Source organism: Taudactylus pleione, unplaced genomic scaffold (assembly GCF_031769625.1).
Source record: "Taudactylus pleione unplaced genomic scaffold, aTauple2 ptg000066l, whole genome shotgun sequence".
Taxonomy (NCBI): Eukaryota; Metazoa; Chordata; class Amphibia; order Anura; family Myobatrachidae; genus Taudactylus; species Taudactylus pleione.
Genome location: NW_028284468.1, coordinates 15,077,839 through 15,095,283, shown reverse-complemented (window position 1 = coordinate 15,095,283; position 17,445 = coordinate 15,077,839). Strand labels below are relative to the sequence as shown.

General features: G+C 45.6%; 1 long non-coding RNA gene across 1 annotated transcript in view; it reads right to left on the bottom strand.

Moving 5' to 3' along the window:
* Positions 1-15,489, bottom strand: part of LOC148534462 (uncharacterized) — a 39,561-nt gene extending 24,072 nt beyond the window's left edge. Inside the window, exons 1-2 of the long non-coding RNA XR_015877646.1 lie at positions 15,422-15,489; positions 13,071-13,147 (exon numbers count right to left, since the gene is read on the bottom strand). This is a non-coding gene — a long non-coding RNA (uncharacterized LOC148534462). The remainder of the gene's footprint in view (positions 1-13,070; positions 13,148-15,421) is intronic.
* Positions 15,490-17,445: the final 1,956 nt, after the last annotated feature.

The window sequence follows — 17,445 nt, the reverse complement described above, 5'->3', positions numbered from 1 at the left end:
ATGACCTCCACTCTGATGAACATGTTACAATTCATAAGCTGGGCAAGAATTTAACACAGGGGACTGAAATACCAAGTTATCTGTCTGTCTATCTATCTGCAATATTATGAGCTGTGTGCCCCATAAGTGCTTTACAAGCAGTTTACAATATCTTCAAGAAAAAACAATGGAAGATATGGAGGAGAAAGTGGCCAGCCAAACATTGGAAAATATTCATTATAGTTTTCATCATTAGGCAAATGGGGTACTCCTTCTTTAGGGACTATAATTACCTGCAACGGGAGATTCAGTCAGCAGGGTTTACCCATCATGTTAAACAATAGGGGTGGTATTTTCCTTGCAGCTTCAGGAGCTGCGAGGAAAAGGTGGCAAGAAAAGACACCCTCTGAGGGTTTAATGCATGGAAAAAAGTATTATTTCTGCACTTTACATATAATCAATAGGTACTCTGGTTTACCATGCACGTAAAATGTAATTTAATTGAATAACATTTCCCTGCGCTGTGCAGGTAATTAGCTCTGAGGTAAACCTGCTGCTAACTGAATTTTCCTCTACACGTGTCTCCATCTATTATGTTAACCCCTCACCTTGCTTTGAGCTTTAATTTCTTTCTGCACTCTCTTCCTTCCCAACACTCATATGTCATAGAGTATAACTTTCATTTACTAGCATACACAATAACCCACATGACAGTAACTGGCATGTTTTACCATAATTACACCATTTTTTTTTTAACATATTGATATCAGTTTGTTTCACACAGTGTGATGATTAAGTCACTTCTACTAGTTTTTGTATTATATTATGTTTTGTGTAGTAGAACCAAAGACTTTCTTTAAATGCAGGATATGAAATATGAGAGCAGTTTCCTGGCTATTGTTCCATGAAAAGGTGAGATTTGTCCCAGATGCGGGTATGGTTACAGTCTATTATCCTATTCATATATGGGACATCCTCTATCTAGAGCAGGGAAGTTTGTATTTCATTGAACGTACTTATTACTTTCATTGATTATATGTATTCATTTAACTTACTACTGAAATTAAGAGTAATATGTGGCCCTTTTGAAGGTTCCTGGGCCACCATATGGAGTCCTCGAAGTGTATCAGTTTATCTCTAGCTGGTCGAGTGTAGGGGTGTGCACCGGCCACTTTTCGTGTTTTGTGTTTTGGTTTTGGATCTGGATCTTTCTTCGTGTTTTGGATCTGGATTGGTTTTGCCAAAACCACCCTTCCGTGTTTTGGGTTCTGGGTTTTGTGTTTTGGATCTGTATTTTTTTTTAAGAAAGCATAAAAACAGCTAAAATCACAGAATGTGTAGGTTTTTCTGCTCCTATGCTATTATTAACCTCAATAACCTTAATTTCCACTCATTTCCAGTCTATTCTGAACACCTCACACCTCACAATAGTGTTTTTATGTCCAAAAGGTTGCACCGAGGTAGCTGGATGACTATGCTAAGCGACACGAGTGGGCGGCACAAACACGTGACCCATCTAGGCATGAAACTGCAGTGGCAGACAGGATGGCAGTTTGAAAAACTAGGCCCCAAACTGTACATAATGCAAAGAAAAAAAAGAGGTGCAAGATGGAATTGTCCTTGGGCCCTCCCACCCACCCTTATGTTGTATAAACAGGACATGCACACTTTAACAAACCAATCATTTCAGCGCCAGGGTCTGCCACACAACTGTGGCTGAAATGATTGGTTCGTTTGGGCCCCCACAAAACAAGCTGCCAATTAATCTGTCCCTGCACAAACTGGCTCTACGGAGGCAAGATGTCATCCTCATCCTCCTCATCCACCGATTCCTCACCCTCTTCAGTGTGTACATCCTCATCCTCACAGAGTATTAATTCGTCCCCGCTGGAATCCACAACCACAGGTCCCTCTGTACGTTCTGGAGGCTGGTCTCCCTGGAAGAGTTGATAATTCATTTTATGAACATCATCTTCTCCACATTTTGTGGAAGCAACCTCCTACGCCTTTTGCTGACAAGGTTCCCGGCTGCACTAAACACTCTTTCGGAGTACACACTGGAGGGGGGACAACTCAGGTAAAATAGAGCCAGTTTGTACAGGGACCTCCAAATTGCTTCTTTTTCCTGCCAGTACAGGTACGGACTGTCTGACATGCCTACTTGGATGCTGTCACCGATGTAATCCTTTAACAGACAGACGCACGCTTGTCGCTGCTGCTTTGAGGATGCAAGTGCGGCTACAGCCCACACAATTCACAAAGACAGAAAAAAAAAGAAGAATATTTTTATTGTTTGTGGAGCGCACTTTGAGGGTTACACCACCCTTTAACAGACAGACGCACGCTTGTCGCTGCTGCTTTGAGGATGCAAGTGCGGCTACAGCCCACACAATTCACAAAGACAGAAAAAAGAAGAAGAATATTTTTATTGTTTGTGTAGCACACTTTGAGGGTGTCACCACCCTTTAACAGACAGACGCACGCTTGTCGCTGCTGCTTTGAGGATGCAAGTGCGGCTACAGCCCACACAATTCACAAAGACAGAAAAAAGAAGAAGAATATTTTTATTGTTTGTGTAGCACACTTTGAGGGTGTCACCACCCTTTAACAGACAGACGCACGCTTGTCGCTGCTGCTTTGAGGATGCAGGTGGAATCTAGACGGGATTTGGAACCGGGGACACACTACCTCCATCAATTGTCTAAATCCCACTGCACTAATGGCGGATACCGGACGCACGTCTAACACCAATATAGCAGTCAAGGCCTCAGTTATACGTTTTGCTTCAGGATGACTGCTGTCGTACTTCATCCTCATCGCTAGGGACTGTTGGAGGGTCATTTGTTTAGTAAAAGTAGTGATGTTCCTACTTCCTCTCTGGGATGATGAACAACTCCCAGCAGCAGCAACAGCACTAGGAGGAGGTGGTTCTTGATCTTTCCCTATTTTATTTTTATCGGAGAAAGTTTGGTCCTCCATTTATGTTATATTGATATATACGTGCGGCTAAAGCGCACACAAACACAGAAAATATTTTTTTATTTTTGCTGGAGAGTAGTGCACTTTGTGGGTTACACCACCCTTTAAGAAATAAGCCAGCCGGCTCTTTACTTATGGGACACAGGCGCACGCTTGGCGCTGCTCCTTTGTTGATGCACGTGCAGCCACAGTGTACACAAGTCACAAACACAGAAAATATATATTTTTTTGGTTTGGACTGGAGTGTACTTTGGGGGTTACAGCACCCTTTAACGGTCAAGCCAGCTGGCCCATTACTTATGACACAGGCGCACGCTTGGCACTACTTTGTTGATGCACGTGCGGCTACTGCGCACACAATTCACAAACACAGAAAATATATATTTTTTGGTTTGGACTGGAGTGTACTTTGGGGGTTACAGCACCCTTTAACGGTCAAGCCAGCCGGCCCTTTACTTATGACACAGGCGCACGCTTGGCACTACTTTGTTGATGCACGTGCGGCTACTGCGCACACAATTCACAAACACAGAAAATATTTTTTTTTTTGGTTTGGACTGGAGTGTACTTTGGGGGTTACAGCACCCTTTAACGGTCAAGCCAGCCGGCCCTTTACTTATGACACAGGCGCACGCTTGGCACTACTTTGTTGATGCATGTGCGGCTACTGCGCACACAATTCACAAACACAGAAAATAATTTTTTTTTTGGTTTGGACTGGAGTGTACTTTGGGGGTTACAGCACCCTTTAATGGTCAAGCCAGCCGGCCCTTTACTTATGACACAGGCGCACACTTGGCACTACTTTGTTGATGCATGTGCGGCTACTGCGCACACAATTCACAAACACAGAAAATTATTTTTTTTTTGGTTTGGACTGGAGTGTACTTTGGGGGTTACAGCACCCTTTAACGGTCAAGCCAGCCGGCCCTTTACTTATGACACAGGCGCACGCTTGGCACTACTTTGTTGATGCATGTGCGGCTACTGCGCACACAATTCACAAACACGGAAAATAATTTTTTTTTTGGTTTGGACTGGAGTGTACTTTGGGGGTTACAGCACCCTTTAATGGTCAAGCCAGCCGTCCCTTTACTTATGACACAGGCGCACGCTTGGCACTACTTTGTTGATGCACGTGCGGCTACTGCTCACACAATTCACAAACACAGAAAATAATTTTTTTTTTGGTTTGGACTGGAGTGTACTTTGGGGGTTACAGCACCCTTTAACGGTCAAGCCAGCCGGCCCTTTACTTAGTTATGACACAGGCGCACGCTTGGCACTACTTTGTTGATGCACGTGCGGCTACTGCGCACACAATTCACAAACACACAAAAAATATTATTTTTTTAGCACTTGGGGGGTGCACCCCTGATGGACAGAGCACCCCCTGGACAACACTACAGCACCCCTTTAGGACTGGGACACTGCACAGGACTTTGGAGTGGACACAGCCCCTATGGAGAACTGACTGCACAACACAGTCCAGCCAGCCCCTATGGACTTTGAAGTAGTGGACACAGCCCCTATTAACAACAGCAGCACAGCACAACACAGCCAGCCCCTATGGACTTTGAAGTAGTGGACAACAGCAGCACAGCGCAGCACAGCACAGCACAACACTACTCTGCACTACACTACACTACACTACACAGCCCAGCCAGCCCTAACTCCCACCCTCCCTCTTCACTGTCCACAGCCGAGTGAGAAAATGGCGCCGACGCGGGTACCTTATATAGGTTCCAAAATCCGCGAGACTCGGAATGCGGGATGATGACGTTTTGCCTCGATAAAGATTCCATTTTGTGCCCCTGGTTTCTTTGTGTGAGTCTATCTCTTTACATATCCTATAGCATATTTAAATTACAAATATAATTATTATTAAAGTACTCTATCACGGTTACCAACTTCTAAATTGATTTCATGGTATGTTCAGAAGACGCTATAGGCCCTTACCATCACCTATTTGCAGCATGGATGGTGCGCTTCGCAGATGACCAATGGGGCCCTTGCCTACCTCCTACATATACTCACTCTCTCGCCCTCTTTTATATTTGGATACCCACATTACTGTGATAGAGAAGTGACAGGCTGAGTTTCCTGACAATGCTACTGGGGATATTGTTAGTTCTTGCTTCAAAATTAATAAACAATTGTTGTTAATTTCTTTTTAGAGATGCACCTTAAAATACTCATAGGGCATACATATTACACCCCTAAATGAAAACACCTTATGGGTGATTCACCCACTTCCAACTGCTATAAATGTGCCGCTCCTGATGCTGACATTTTTCACTGTTTATGTAGTGCTGTCTGGGCAAAACAATCCACTGGGGCCCCTACGCACCCATTTGTGGGAATAAAAATGTAATTGGTCAATAAAATTAAAAATGTAGATTTATTGGTACTGTCATCAAAATCAATGTTTAAACATCAAAAAATTATGTAAAGCAAAAATTGAATCAATAGAAACTTTTGAACATTATAAGCCTTGAAAAATACAAACATTTCAATATATAAAATAAATGATAACTGCAGCCCACACATATACACATACATACAGTCACACACACATACATAAGTACAGTCATACACACAGGGTTGGATTAAGGTCTGAGGGGGCCTCTGGGCAACAAACGTTTAGGGGGACTCATCAATAAAAGTTGTATATATATATATATATATATATATATATACACACACGCATATATATACACAGATATGTGTATATGTATGTATGCATATATATATATTTTAACATATATATATATATATATATATATACACACATACACAAACATCGGCGGTTACCTGCCTTATGTACAGTGTATATATATATACATATATATATATACCAGCGTACAGCTGCATTCCATGCAAGAAAGAATGAACCAGGCGGCAAGAAATGCCGCCATATGTTGGTTTTGGATACATATATATATATATATATATATATATATATATATTAGGGGTGTGCACCGGCCACTTTTCGTGTTTTGTGTTTTGGTTTTGGATCTGGATCTTTCTTCGTGTTTTGGATCTGGATTGGTTTTGCCAAAACCACCCTTCCGTGTTTTGGGTTCTGGGTTTTGTGTTTTGGATCTGTATTTTTTTTAAAAAAAGCATAAAAACAGCTAAAATCACAGAATTTGTTGGTTTCTCTGCTCCTATGCTATTATTAACCTCAATAACCTTAATTTCCACTCATTTCCAGTCTATTCTGAACACCTCACATCTCACAATAGTGTTTTTATGTCCAAAAGGTTGCACCGCGGTAGCTGGATGACTATGCTAAGCGACACGAGTGGGCGGCACAAACAGGTGACCCATCTAGGAGTGACACTGCAGTGGCAGACAGGATGGCAGTTAGAAAAACTAGGCCCCAAACTGTACATAATGCAAAGAAAAAAAAGAAGTGCAAGATGGAATTGTCCTTGGGCCCTCCCACCCACCCTTATGTTGTATAAACAGGACATGCACACTTTAACAAATCAATCATTTCAGCGCCAGGGTCTGCCACACAACTGTGGCTGAAATGATTGGTTCGTTTGGGCCCCCACAAAACAAGCTGGCAATTAATGTGTCCCTGCACAAACTGGCTCTACGGAGGCAAGATGTCATCCTCATTCTCCTCATCCACCGATTCCTCACCCTCTTCAGTGTGTACATCCTCATCCTCACAAAGTATTAATTCGTCCCCACTTGAATCCACCACCACAGGTCCCTCTGTACCTTCTGGAGGCTGGTCTCCCTGGAAGAGCTGATAATTCATTTTGATGAACATCATCTTCTCCACATTCTGTGGAAGCAACCTCCTACGCCTTTCGCTGACAAGGTTCCCGGCTGCACTAAACACTCTTTCGGAGTACACACTGGAGGGGGGGCAACTCAGGTAAAATAGAGCCAGCTTGTACAGGGGCCTCCAAATTGCCTCTTTTTCCTGCCAGTACAGGTATGGACTGTCTGACATGCCTACTTGGATGCTGTCACCGATGTAATCCTCCACCATTCTGTCAATGGTGACAGTATCATATGCAGTGACAGTAGACATGTCAGAAATTGTTGCCAGGTCCTTCAGTCCAGACCAGATGTCCAAACTTGGTCCTGCCTGCCCTGCATCACCGCCAGCGGGTTGCTTAGGATACCTAAGTTTTTTCCTGGCAGCCCCAGTTGCGGGAGAAAATGAAGAAGGAGCCGTTGACGTGTCACGTTCCGCTTCAGCTGACAGTGTGTTCACCAGCAGGTCTTTGCACCTCTGCAGGCTTGTGTCGGCCGGAAAGAGAGACACCACATAGGCTTTAAACCTAGGATAAAGCACGGTGGCCAAAATGTAGTGGTCTGATTTCAACAGATTGACCACCCTGGAATCCTGGCAAAGCGAATGAAGGGCTTCATTCACAAGTCCCACATGACGAGCGGAATCGCTCCGTCTTAGCTCCTCCTTCACTTTCTCCAGCTGCTTCTGCAAAAGCCTGATGAGGGGAATGACCTGACTCAAGCTGGCTGTGTCTGAACTGACTTCACGTGTGGCAAGTTCGAAGGGCTGGAGAACCTTGCACAACACGGAAATCATTCTCCACTGCGCTTGAGTCAGGTGCATACCCCCTCCTTTGCCTATGTCATAGGTGGATGTATAGGCTTGTATGGCCTTTTGCTGCTCCTCCATCCTCTGAAGCATATAGAGGGTTGAGTTCCACCGCGTCACAACCTCTTGCTTCAGGTGATGGCGGGGCAGGTTCAAGAGTGTTTGCTGGCGCTCCAGTCTTCGGCACGCAGTCGCTGAATGGCGAAAGTGGCCAGAAATTTTTCGGGTCACCCAAAGCGTCTCCTGCACGCCCCTGTCGCTTTTCAGAAAATTCTGCACCACCAAGTTTATTGTGTGAGCAAAACATGGGACGTGCTGGAATTTGCCCAAATGTAATGCCCGCACAATATTGGTGGCGTTGTCAGATATCACAAATCCCCAGGAGAGTCTAAGTGGGGTAAGCCACTGGGCGATGATTTCCCTCAGTTTCTCTAAGAGGTTGTCGGCGGTGTGCCTCTTACTGAAACCGGTGATACACAGCGTAGCCTGCCTTGTAACGAGCTGGCGTTTCTGAGATGCTGCTACTGGTGATGCTGCTGCTGTTGCTGCGTAAGGTGATACATCTACCCAGTGGGCTGTCACAGTCATATAGTCCTTAGTCTGCCCTGTTCCACTTGTCCACATGTCCGTGGTTAAGTGGACATTGTGTACAACGGCATTTTTCAGGACACTGAGGACACTTTTTCTGACGTTTCTGTACAGCCTCGGTATCGCCTGCCTAGTGAAGTGGAATCTAGACGGGATTTGGAACCGGGGACACACTACCTCCATCAATTGTCTAAATCCCACTGCACTAATGGCGGATACCGGACGCACGTCTAACACCAACATAGCAGTCAAGGCCTCAGTTATACGTTTTGCTTCTGGATGACTGCTGTCGTACTTCATCCTCCTCGCTAAGGACTGTTGGAGGGTCAATTGTTTAGTAAAAGTAGTGGTGTTCCTACTTCCTCTCTGGGATGATGAATGACTCCCAGCAGCAGCAACAGCAGCAGCGGCAGCAGTAGGCGTAGCAATGCAGGATCCTCCAGAGGAATCCCGGATAGGAGAGTCAGTCATGCCAGTGACATGGCCTGCAGGACTACTTCCGATCCTGACTAAGGAGGAAATTGACGAGGAGGGAGTTGACGGTGTGGTTTGCAGGCGCTTGGATACAACAGGACAACGGGATTTAGGTGTCCCTGGACTGCTTACGGTCTTAGCCAAAGTTTCTGAACTTGACAGTAACTTTTTATGAACGCGCTGCAGGTGCCGTATAAGGGAGGATGTTCCTAGGTGGTTGACGTCCCTACCCCTACTTATTTCACCTTTACATATGGTACATATGGCAAGACAGTTGTTGTCCGGATTTGGATAGAAATATTGCCAGACCAAAGAGGTGGAATGTTTGGTCTTCTGCCCAGGCATGACCGTGATGGGCTTTTTCATCCCACGGACAACAACTGTCTCCCCCGGAGCCTGATTTAAACAAACCACATCACCATCAGAATCCTCCTCGCCAACTTCCTCCTCAGCGCCAGCTACACCAGTATCCTCATCCTGTTGTACTTCAACAGTGACATCTTCAATTTGCATATCAGCAAGTGGACTGTGGGTGCTCCTTTCAGCACTTGCAGGGGGCGTGCAAATGGTGGAAAGAGCCACCTCTTCCCGTCCAGTGCTGGGAAGGTCAGGCATCGCAACCACCACCACACTTGGACTCTCCTTGGGGATTTGTGATATCTTCTTAGAAAGCACAGTTCTTCGCTGTGCTTTTGCCAGCTTAACTCTTTTGATTTTTTTAGCGGGAGGAGGGCTTCCATCGTCATGTGAAGCTGAACCACTAGTCATGAACATACTAGGGATCGACCTTAGCCGTTCCTTGCCACTCCGTGTCGTAAATGGCATATTGGCAAGTTTACGTTTATCTTCAGCTGATTTAAATGTTTTTTTCAAGGTCATTTTCCTGAACTTTGTCATTTGGGATTGTATGTGCCCTCTACTATGACATTGGGCATCGGCCTTGGCAGACGACGTTGATGGCATGTTATCGTCTATGTCATGACTAGTGGCAGCAGCTTCAGCACTAGGAGGAAGTGGTTCTTGATCTTTCTCTATTTTATTTTTATCGGAGAAAGTTTGGTCCTCCATTTATGTTATATCGATTTGATATATACGTGCGGCTAAACACAGAGAATAATTTTTCTTTTGGTTTGGACTGGAGTGTACTTTCGGGGGTTACAGCACCCTTAACGGTCAAGCCAGCCGGCCCTTTACTTATGACACAGGCGCACGCTTGGCACTACTTTGTTGATGCACGTGCGGCTACTGCGCACACAATTCACAAACACAGAAAATAATTTTTTTTTGGTTTGGACTGGAGTGTACTTTCGGGGGTTACAGCACCCTTTAACGGTCAAGCCAGCCGGCCCTTTACTTATGACACAGGCGCACGCTTGGCACTACTTTGTTGATGCACGTGCGGCTACTGCGCACACAATTCACAAACACAGAAAATAATTTTTTTTTGGTTTGGACTGGAGTGTACTTTCGGGGGTTACAGCACCCTTTAACGGTCAAGCCAGCCGGCCCTTTACTTATGACACAGGCGCACGCTTGGCACTACTTTGTTGATGCACGTGCGGCTACTGCGCACACAATTCACAAACACAGAAAATAAATTTTTTTTGGTTTGGACTGGAGTGTACTTTCGGGGGTTACAGCACCCTTTAACGGTCAAGCCAGCCGGCCCTTTACTTATGACACAGGCGCACGCTTGGCACTACTTTGTTGATGCACGTGCGGCTACTGCGCACACAATTCACAAACACAGAAAATAATTTTTTTTTTGGTTTGGACTGGAGTGTACTTTGGGGGTTACAGCACCCTTTAACGGTCAAGCCAGCCGGCCCTTTACTTATGACACAGGCGCACGCTTGGCACTACTTTGTTGATGCACGTGCGGCTACTGCGCACACAATTCACAAACACAGAAAATATTTTTTTTTTTGGTTTGGACTGGAGTGTACTTTGGGGGTTACAGCACCCTTTAACGGTCAAGCCAGCCGGCCCTTTACTTATGACACAGGCGCACGCTTGGCACTACTTTGTTGATGCACGTGCGGCTACTGCACACACAATTCACAAACACAGAAAATAATTTTTTTTTGGTTTGGACTGGAGTGTACTTTCGGGGGTTACAGCACCCTTTAACGGTCAAGCCAGCCGGCCCTTTACTTATGACACAGGCGCACGCTTGGCACTACTTTGTTGATGCACGTGCGGCTACTGCGCACACAATTCACAAACACAGAAAATATATTATTTTTTTAGCACTTGGGGGGAGCACCCCTGATGGACAGAGCACCCCCTGGACAACACTACAGCACTCCTTTAGGACTGGGACACTGCACAGGACTTTGGAGTGGACACAGCCACTATGGAGAACTGACTGCACAACACAGTCCAGCCAGCCCCTATGGACTTTGAAGTAGTGGACACAGCCCCTATTAACAACAGCAGCACAGCACAACACAGCCAGCCCCTATGGACTTTGAAGTAGTGGACAACAGCAGCACTACACTACACTACACTACACAGCCCTAACTCCCACCCTCCCTCTTCACTGTCCACAGCCGAGTGAGAAAATGGCGCCGACGCGGGTAGCTTATATAGGATCCAAAACCCGCGAGACTCGGAAGGCGGGATGATGACGTTTTGCCTCGATTTCAGATCCGAGTCAGGCGGGAAAAGTCGAGCCTGACTCGGATCGGACTCGGATCGGGGGGGCTCGGATTTCAGAAATCCGAACCCGCTCACCCCTAATATATATATACAGTCAGGTGCATAAATATTGGGACATTGACAAAATTTTCATATTTTGGCCTCTATTCACCACCACAATGGCTTTGAAATGAAACAAACAAGATGTGCTTTAACTGCAGACTTTCAGATTTCATTTGAGGGTAATTACATCCAAATCAGGTGAACGGTGTAGGAATTACAACGGTTTCTATATGTGCCTCCCACTTTTTAAGGGGCCAAAAGTAATGGGACAAACTAAACAATCCTAAATCAAACTTTCACTTTTTAATACTTTGTTGCAAATCCTTTGCATGCAATTACAGCCTGAAGTCTGGAACGCATAGACATCACCAGATGCTGGGTTTCATGCCTGGTGATGCTCTGCCAGGCCTCTACTGTAAATGTCTTCAGTTCCTGCTTGTTCTTAGGGCATTTTCCCTTCAGTTTTGTCTTCATGAAGTGAAATGCATGCTCAGTCGGATTCAGGTCAGGGGATTGACTTGGCCATTGCATAACATTCCACTTTTTAGCCTTAAAAAACTCTTTGGTTGCTTTTGCAGTATGCTTCGAGTCATTGTCCATCTGCACTGTGAACCGCCGTCCAATGAGTTCTGAAGCATTTGACTGAATATGAGCATATAATATTGCCCGAAACACTTCAAAATTCATTCTGCTGCTTTTGTCAGCAGTCACATCATCAATAAATACAAGGGAACCAGTTCCATTGGCAGCCATACATGCCCACGCCATGACACTACCACCACTGTGCTTCACTGATGAGGTGGTATGTTTTGGATCATGAGCAGTTCCTTTCCTTCTCCATACTCTTCTCTTCCCATCACTCTGGTACAAGTTGATCTTTGTCTCATCTGTCCATAGGATGTTGTTCCAGAACTGTAATGGCTTTATTAGATGTTGTTTGGCAAAGTCTAATCTGGTCTTCCTGTTTTTGAGGCTCACCAATGATTTACATCTTGTGGTGAACCCTCTATATTCACTCTTGTGAAGTCTTCTCTTGATTGTTGACTTTGACACATATACACCTACCTCCTAGAGAGTGTCCTTGATTTGGCCAACTGTTGGGAAGGGGTTTTTCTTCACCAGGGAAATAATTCTTCTGTCATCCACCAGAGTTGTTTTCCGTGGTCTTCCGGGTCTTTTGGTGTTGCTGAGCTCTCCGATGCGTTCTTTCTTTTTAATAATGTTCCAAACAGTTGATTTGGCCACACCTAATATTTTTGCTATCTCTCTGATGGGTTTGTTTTGATTTTTCAGCCTAATGATGGCTTGCTTCACTGATAGTGACAGCTCTTTGGATCTCATATGAAATAGCTTTTGAGTTGATAGTCCCATTACTTTTGACCCCTTAAAAAGTGGGAGGCACATATAGAAACAGTTGTAATTCCTACACCGTTCACCTGATTTGGATGTAATTACCCTCAAATTAAATCTGAAAGTCTGCAGTTAAAGCACATCTTGTTTGTTTCATTTCAAAGCCATTGTGGAGGTGAATAGAGGCCAAAATATGAAAATTCTGTCAATGTCCCAATATTTATGCACCTGACTGTATATATATATATATATATATATAATATATATATATATATATATATATACCAACTGGGTGCACTCAAAAGGAATAATCACTATGACAGCAGGTAATGTAGAACGTATAATGTATACGTTTTCGATGTTAATCCATCGTCATCAGGATATAAAAAACATACAAAATTACACTTACTTATACTGTCACCACTCCCATGTGCTCAGCTGCAATCCACGAGTGCGTCCCGGCGGCGCCCACCAATGACGTCACCGCTTCAGCAACAAAGTGAATAAAAACAAACAAATGCCGATAAATACAGGAACATGGACATTTAACAGAAACTTATGATTACATAAATCATATACATTTAAATATACATCTAAATATAATGAAATAGAACCTAGCTAGCTAAAGATATGATATTAATACAGCCAACTTATATAGCTCATAATATCACAATATCCAGAACCCTGAAGTGAGGTTATACATCGATAATATTAAGAAAGGAGGAAATATATCTATTATAAATATACCATACCTATACCAGCTACTATTAATACCCAACTTCAAAACTAACATCTATAATGTACATAATATATGTTTATATTTATATACTCACTAATGTAGTGTAGTAGGTCTCCCCAGGCAGACTAAACCAACTAGAAAAAACAACTGAATAAGCTATCATTCCCAAATACCTATACATATAAATAATAATCTCAATGAGTGATGAAAAATATATCATATATTGTCAATATTAAAGGATACCCAGTTACATAAAATGAGTCATGTTTATCATTTAATCCTCTCGGGTAGAGAGGGCCTGATTCAGACCCAGTTGCAAGCACTGAGCGCTCGCAACCTGGTTGTTGGTGGCCCACAGCTGGCTCCGTCGTGCGCATGCGCGAGACCCGGCTAGCGACAGGCACTCCGTCGCTCCGGGTCTCGCACCAAAGGGGGCGAGCTGTCAATGTTGAGTGACAGCTCGCCCCCTTTGGTGGGTGGGCTGGGGGGGTGGCTGCCCAAACGGAGGCGCTCCCATGAGAACGCCTGCCGTTTGGGGGCAGCCCCACTGACATCACAAGTGATGTCATTGGAGAGCTTCCGGCTCTGTTAGAGCCGAAAGCTCTCTGGGGCTTGCGATGAATGAGACCCTACCACAAGGGTCTCGTCGCAAGCCCGCTGGTCTTGACCATTGACCATTGCGACCATCATCATGGCCGCTCGCTATAGCTATGGGTGGCCACCCACAGCTATGCGAGCGGCCAAGAGGCCGCTCCAAAAAAAAAAAAGCCTGGCCCTGATTCAGAGCGAGCGCTCTGTCAGAGCGATCGGCTCTGAATCAGGCCCAATGTACCAAGTCGGTATATCCATTGTGACTCGCACTGAAAAAGCCTTCTGGACCGATCTCCACCTCTACTAAATGGCGGAATATGATAATTTAAGGTGTAACGAAGTGTAGAGATATTGTGTCCAGCCTGTGCATAATGTCTGGCCACCGGCTGGTCACTAGATCCAGAGCTACTGGCCGCTCTAATTGCAGAGCGATGTAGTGCCATACAATCCCTCGAAGTTCTATCTCTTTTCCCTACGTAACCTAATCCGCAGGGACAAGTGATTTAGTAGTGCAGCTTAACCTATGTCCATGGCCAGCCCGTGCCTAATTTTTTTGGTAAGCGGACATAGATTTTGGCACCCCTGTTGAAATAATCCCGATTTTCCAGCGCGAGAAAAAGTATATTTAGTTGAACAGCCTTTCCCCACACAGCGGGGACTTTTCACGGTAATTAGTCACAGGGGAAACCCTGCTGCTAATTGAATACCCCCCGTAGGTTACCCATAAAGAAAAAAAAACAACACATTAGCCCCCATGTGAAAATAATGATGTTTTTATGCTTGCAAATAAAAACAGGCCCCACATGAAAATAATTAAACACACACATAGGCCCCCATATGAATATGTATGAAGTCCTTATACAGCAGAACAACCCTGGGTGCTAATATACAGTTATACCCAAAGATACATATTCAGGGAGAGGGTAACAGCACTGGGTGACGGGGAGAGGGTAACAGCACTGGGTGAGCACAGGGAAAGGGTGACAGCAATATGTGACTGGTAGAGGGTGACAGCAGGGAGAGAGTGACATCAGTGGGTGACAGGGAGGGGGTGACATCAGTGGGTGACAGGGAGAGGGTGATGACGGAGAGCGTGACGACAGGGAAAGGGTCTCGGGGAAAGAGGTGATGACAAAGAGAGGGTGATAGCACTGAGTAACACGGAAAGGGTGATAGCACTGGGTGACACCCCCTCACACACACACAACTTTCCTCACTCAGCTACCCCCTCTCACACACAGCTTTCCTCACTCACTAAAATTTTCTCCCCCCTTACTCAGATCCCCCACTTCACACACACACAGATCTTCCCTCCTTATACATACCCAACCCCACATACACAGCTCCTACCCTAAACAGAGCTCCCCTCCCTTCATACACACAGATCACTCCCACTTACTCAGATCCCCACCCCACACCCCTCACCTCACCTAACTGTAGCAGGGTGCAGAAGATCAGAAGTGCTGCTGAGCTGAGAAAAGATCAGAGTGCCTCCATACTGGGGGCATGTTGTGGGCGGAGCCACAAGCACTACTCCACCCACACCTTCAGGCTTAGCTCTCTCATGAGGGTGACACGCTACTGGGGGCGGGGTCACATGCATAAGACAGCCGCTCTTCCTGACCCTGTCTCTGCCAAACGTTCAATTTGACAGGTCAGGTGGTGCAACACAGTGGGGAGGGGGGAGGAAGCGGGTACCCGGCCAGGGGGAACAGAATGGACGACAAGACACAGTGCACTGTGTGAAGAATAGCTTCCCAGCAGTATGCGGCTGCCTGTCATACAGCTGGCAGCAGCAACAATTGTCTGAGCAGTAGCTGCGGGGAGAGCGCCTCTCCAGCCTGGCGCCTCCCTGCAGTGCAGGTTTTGCTGAGTGGGTTGCTCCAGCACTGACAGTGCCCTTACAGCTTGGTACCATATGTGGCTGCGTACTTTGTGTAATGGGCCGGCTGGCCCTGCCTATGCCTATGTGATAACCAAAATCAGTAAGCAGGCTGATAGGTGGTAAATAAAATCATAAGTCAGTCACAAAACATTTATACACAGACAGGATCAATGGTACTCTCTCCATTCTGATTTTAGATATGTATCAAAGATCCATTTGCATATCTGTAACTTCCCCTATAGGGATGCAGCACAGTATGCAGGGAGGCTTTTCATAAACTGCAGTCACAGTGCACTATGTAACATCAGTGGCACCCACTACACAACTTCATTGACCTGCTAATTATTGTGTCAATATTAAAGACTCATATGCTATATGGTCCAACTCAAGAGCATGTGATAGCAGTAGGGCATGTGTCAGCCAGAGTGGTAACCCGTGTACTGCATAACATACTCACCCTGCCTAGTAATGTCCCTGCTGCCTTGGTCACTATGGGGGATGATCGGGCACACTGCTGTGAGCCGCACACTGACACCGGCTGCTCAGTACTCGAAGTAGCACTTGTGAATGATTTACAACTGATGCAGTGGAGACAGATGGCTGCTTCCGCAGACAGGGCGGCATTTTAAATCCCGCGCGGACCGCAAGCCAATGAAAAGCTGCCGCTTGGCAGCTTCTCATTGGCTTGTGTTCCGTGAGTCAATCATGCCGCTGCTAACTGCAGTCACCATCCCTAGTGCAGCGTACCTCCAGTCTCCATCCCTCCCAGCGCAGCAGCCGAATCAGATATGTCCCCAGCGGGACGCCTCTCCATGCACTGCTGTTGCTGTTCCAGCGCTGGGATCCCATACGCGATCCCAGCGCTGGTAAAATCTCTAATGTGGCAAAACTAAGTGGCGGCGGGAAGTGGCGGTATGTCATACCGCCGTATACCGCCCCACTTCGAGCACTGGTCCAGATAATAAAATATCATCTATGTAACTTGTATACATAAGAATATGTACTAGCTGAAGAGAAAGAAAATCTTCTTCTCCTCCGCAAATATATACGCATTGGCGTACGATGGGGCCACATTCGATCCCATCGCACAGCCCCTGTGTTGTAAATACAACTTGCCATCAAATGTGAAGTAATTGTATGTCAAAAGCAATTTAAAGAGTTGGGCCACCAAATCAATAACAGGTCCTGCATACAAGGGGTACCCATCTATCAGACTGCAAACTGCCTCAATGCCAGCTTCATTAGGTATGATTGTGTATAAATTTGAGACATCTATACTACATAATACACTGTGTGGCGGAATATCACCAAGCACCCTTAACCTGTTCAGAAAAAAGGTGGTATCCATCAAATAATCAGGGTGCCCAATCACAGGGTTGCAGTAAAGTATCAAGGTACACTGGGCCTCATTCAGAGGCGGTCATAGGATGCAAGCGGTCACTCAGAAACAGGGCGGCCGCTTGCATCCTGAACGGCCGCCTCCATGTCGGTCGTTAGGCTGGGGGTTAACACCCACAGCTATAACGACCACTAAGGGAGATGGTCGCGATGGTCGCGAAGTTGCACACG